The following is a 5,441-nucleotide window of genomic DNA, read 5'->3' as shown; positions in this document are numbered from 1 at the left end:
TATTTTCATCCTAAAAACGCTGCTGTGACTCAGTCTCTTTGCACTCGGCTTTTAATTCTTCTCCCCCAATGTGTGCTGAAAGATTAGTCATAATTTATTCTCAAGTCTTATTTCTTTATGCCCTGTCAAGTTATATAAAAGTCGCGTCCATCAGTCTACTCATCCTTCCATTTGATACAAATACTTACCATCCATCCGTTTTCGCGTCCTTCCATCATTCGTTCCCCCACCTGTCCAAATATTCATTTGTCCTTTCCATTTCTCTGCCCCACCATCTCTCCGTTTGTCCATCATCCGTCTCTGTCCATTCAGCAGTCCGTCTAGTCATTCTTCCACCCGTCTGCCAGCCACCTGTTGCACACCGACTACCACTCCATTTGTCCATTATCCATCCCTCCGTTCTTATCCAGGTGTCATCAAACCATTAATCTGTCCATGTCACTCACGGCAACCTCCATTCCTTCTACTAATGTAAAAAAAAAAATCAAATAAAAACTTTGGGAACTCATCAAGGAAAGTTTTGAATTTTGACATTAAAAGTGCAAATATTCTGTTACTTCACTACAACAAAGCTCATTAGAGTTGAATGAGAAATATTTGGAGTTTCAATCATCTGTCCATCTGATTTTGACTTAGCAGGAAGTGATGCTTTACACTAACCAATTAAAAGAAAGCTTGGACACATGCATATTTGTCCAGCTTGATAAAACAGAAACAATTCAAAGACCCATTGCTGCTGACTAGAGATGTTTAGGAAAAGGTGGCGTTTGCTGCCACTTGGTGGACATGGAACAAAAAGACTGCAGTTTGAATTAGATGGTTTGCTTTCCTCATAGAAGCTTATCTCAATAAGCTGCAATTCTCACACATGCTTTATGTTTGAACATTTCAAATCCTTCTGGAGGATTTATCTACCTCGATCTCTGTCTGGCCCACTGTGCAGGATTTATTCTTTTCGACGACACTTTAAAGTTTTTCTCAACATAAGCCCAACAGCACAGACGACTCCAGGAGATTTTGAACGATTTCATCTTTCTTGTGTTTGACCCATGAAACCAATGCAAGTCACAGGAGCTAGAAAAAGGGTAATACCCCTTTTAAAATGTTACAAGTTTTCAGAAAGAGTGTGACAAATCTCAAAAGGTGTGCAGTTTGTTTGTATGCAGACCTCACCACTCTTCCTTTCACTCCATTTCCAACTCCAAGTCTTTTGGGCGTCTATTTCTTCAGGCTTTGCACAGCAGAAGACGCTCGTGTTCAGTTGGGCAGGACGGGTTTGTCCGTTGACATCCATCTTTATCCTGTTGCAGTTTCTCTTTTGGATTTGGTCATTTTAAATCTTAATCTCAAATCCTTTTGGAGCTTCTTAAGTTTCTTCTTCTTTTTTTTTTTAAATTCTGAATGTATCTCCACCCAGTTCTTTCCTGTCCAGGCGTGGAAATAATAATAATAATAATTTTAAAAAAGCCGTTTTATTTTTCTCTAAAATAGTAAAATATGTTCTTGTATTTTCTCAGCTGCATTTCCTCTGATGTTATTGCTCTGAAAAGCTGCACGCGATTCTTTTACTTGCTCCTCGAGGCGTCATCTGAAGGACGCTGCTTATTATTATCTTTTTTCTTTCTTTCTTTTTATTATTTCGTGAAGATGTTGCTAGGTGCCGCCGTCAGCTGTTAACATTTGCACAAACACTCCCCCCGATCGTCTCTCTCCTCAGGTCATCGAAGTTCGTCTTAAAGGAACAGTGAGGCACGATCACACCCTCCCACCCCTGCTGGCACCTAAGTGAACCTGTATCGGGGACCCTATTCTTTTCTCTTTTTTTCCCCCAATTTTATTTATTTATTTTTTGCCCGGTGATAGAGGTATGATGATGCATCTGTTTAGGAGGAGAGAAAGCCCCCTCTGCGTCAGCAATTGATTTGATCTTTGATCGCGCAAATCCATCTCCGCGTCATGTTTTCGTGCCTATTGCTGGATCAAAAAAACCAAAACAAACTTGCTTCTATATTTACTGTGAGAGGACAAAGCAGCGTGGCACATTAGCGCTTGGTCCAAAATGCCTTCCTTAATGAGGATGCTGAAACCCCCCCCCCCACACACACACACACACACACACCTCTCCCCTCTCACACACAGTAAATCCACCAAGTTGCCTCATTATCAACACATTGTTCTCCAATTATCTAAGAAATATTCCTCCAGGCTGGATGCGTCTCTAAAGATCGAAGTACGTCAGCGGTTTTTTTTCTTTTCTTTGTTTTTTGGTGGGTGGTTAAAAGGCTCTGTATCACTCCCTCTCCGCTCAGATGAGGTCACATGGGTTCGCTTAATTCGCCTGCAGTCGGAGAGCCGAACGCTGCCTCTTCAACTCAAATATGATGGCTTGCTTTTTTTTTTTTTTCACCCCCCCCTTCCTCGTTTGATCTGCTTGTACTGACGGCCTTCCTTGACTTGTCGGCGTTCAGATCTCCTCCGTTGCTCGGCCCTCTCTTGCTCTCCTCTCCTCCTCATCCTCATCCTCAGCCACCAGTCCTGTGCAACCAAAAAAGAAAAAAAAAAACCCCTCTCATCACGACAGGAGGTGTCAGAACCTATTGCCATGGAAACAGTACCTCTCAAAAGTTTGGAACATGGACCCCTTTTGTATCGACATCCAATCAGGTTTTAGGAAAAAGCTTTGAGGGTCTGCGTGACTTTAGTCTGAAGTCTGTCAAGAGGGGAGAACATCTGGGTGCACCTGAGACGGGGTCTGAGTGAAAGTGTGTGTGTGTGTGTGTGTGTGTGTGTGTGTGTGTGTGTGTGTGTGTGTGTGTGTGTGTGTGTGTGTGTGTGTGTGTGTGTTCAAAAGGAAAACGGAAGCCAGATAGAGACTCATCACTCCTCATGGAGGGGCTGCTTCCTCTTTGCGCTCTCCCTCTCTGACTCTCCCCTCTCAGGTCGTCGCCGTCGACGACTTCAACAGACTCGCACCTTCACCCGCCCCTTCTTCCTCCCTTCCTCCCTCCTTTTGGTGAAGGGAAACAGGGATGCAGGACTGTTCCGTTTTCTTTTGATGCCAGAAACTCTGCATCAAAGTCCTCCTCATCAAAGCGTAGTTGGAGTCAGCAGCAGCAGCAGCCCAGCATTTCAGCCTAATACACACACAGAAACACACACACACCCACACCCACACACACACACACACACACACACACACACACACACACACACACACACACACACACACACACACACACACACACACACACACGTTTCCACTTCGTATTTAACCACTTTTAACAGGCCCAACTTTCTTAGAGGGCATGAAACGAGAGACAAAGCTCGGTGAGATGCATCTAGTCGCTGCAAAATGTCCAACCTCATATTCAGCTCTGTTTTCATCTAAATCTAAAAAGCTGGGGCATTTATTTTTTTTTTTTCTTCCCCTCGACGTTGCTGTTACTTAACTTGCCGTCCCTTGAGAAACTTTCTCTGATTTAATTTTATTTTGCACTCTTTACCAATTTACCTGCGTCTTCTTCCTGTTCCTGTAGTTCAGATGTAAGCAATAGCAAACTTTTCTCCACCCGGATGAAGAAATGCTGAACACGACACTGAACACAACCCTTCCTTCGCCGAAGCACGGAGAGGGAAGGATTATGCTGCAGACGTCCTCTTTCTACATCAGGCACGGAGAAGCTGCTCGAAATGGACGGATCCGTTTCAAAAGTTTGGGGTTACATTATGATGCTGAATGGATGGACTCAGTACTGCCATTGTCCTTCAACTCTCAGCCTCAGACGTTTGTTATTAGTGTGGAGGTTGAAATGATGAAGCGAGATGCATCAGCGCATGCAGAATCTGAGCGGGGAAGCCCTCGATTCTAACGCTGACGTCGACGCATGTAATAAGTTTGGGAAAAAATGCATTCATGAAGTTAAAATCCAAACTTTCTTTTGGCACTTTTAGCACAAAATGTGGGATGTGAATGGCAGTCTGTCAAAATGCAGAAGGCATGTTGAGGAGAAACGGATTAAACCCGATGGTAGCATGACCTCCCAGCTCAAGACGGACTGCACTCGGAAGAACTTGAGGCTTTTGAACACGTTGGGTTTCAAATTCAGATAAGCCGTCGGTTTTTGCTGCAGATGGCTTGTTGATTTTAAAAAGCACATTTTAAACATGTCAGGAAATAATTATTGAATGAAGAAAAATGGTTTCTAGCTTCGGTCAAAGCTCCACATTTATGTGGCGGGTTGTTTCTGATGAGGACGAGAGTAAATACCCTTTTTCCACATTTTTGTCACACTGCGACCTCAAACCGCGATGCGTGCCATTGACATTTATGTGATAAACGAGCTCAAGCAAGAGCATAGAAATGACTGTGGAATACAAATTATTAACGGTTTTAAAATTTAAGCCTCCAAGTTACTTATTTATTTCTTTTTGGTTTGTAGTCGCAGCCTCGTGGGGTATCTGTGTGTCAGCCTAGCGCATCGGGGAACTCGCATGGAGAGTTTTTGGTCTATGAACTTAAAATTTAGACACTTTTCTTGGTCCGTCCCTGAGCCAGGCATGGATGTGGTTTCTCAAGATCTATCGCAACACGGTGCTTCACTTCAACTCTGTGAAACAAATGAATTAAAATGAAGTGTTGGTGTTTGTATTCAACCATGACGTTCATATGAGCAGCTGGGGGCAACAGCAGCCAAACTCTCCGCTCCTCGTAACCAAAGAGGCTAAAAGCAGTGAAGTTTTGACATAAACGGTTTCTTTCCTCCAACAAAGCGATCTTTGTCTTTGTGATTCCTGTGAAAAAAAAGAAGAAAAAAAAAAGATGGAAAAGAAAAAGTCATATCAGGATGATTATCCGCTGTGACTGTCTGGAACATGTGCGCTCTGAAGCGTTATTGTCTCGCAGTTTGTGAGGCATCTGGGGACAAGCTTATTGTTTGCAGTAGGAGCCACGCTACAAACACACACACACACACACACACACACACACACACACACACACACACACACACACACACACACACACACACACACACACACACACACACCCACACACACACACAGTGAGGGGGTGGAGGGTGCTCGCTTTGCACAAAGCACATAGGTAATTGTCTGAATTTATGCGGGGGAGGACGAACCTGGACGGCACGGAGATGACGACCTCTTTTGACCGTCTGGATGCGCGGTGCTCTGAACATTAGGGGTCAGGTCATACGGGATGGACGTGACGCGCAGAAAATGCTGAGAGCGGAGCAAGTATGGAAGAGCGCTGATGGGAGAGATACAAACAACCAAGAGAGGCACGCACAGATTTTTTTTAATATCCTCACACTGTTTTGACCCCCCCACTCCATTCCACTTGGCTTGGCAGCAGGCATATGTGCAGAAACGGAAGGAGGCAAATTCAGTGACGATTCATCTGAATTACTCTGGTAAAGGTTTTT

Source organism: Poeciliopsis prolifica, unplaced genomic scaffold, assembly GCF_027474105.1.
Source record: "Poeciliopsis prolifica strain line A6 unplaced genomic scaffold, Auburn_PproV2 SCAFFOLD020, whole genome shotgun sequence".
Taxonomy (NCBI): Eukaryota; Metazoa; Chordata; class Actinopteri; order Cyprinodontiformes; family Poeciliidae; genus Poeciliopsis; species Poeciliopsis prolifica.
The sequence above is the reverse complement of the archived record's forward strand: the minus strand, read 5'-3'. Positions refer to the sequence as shown.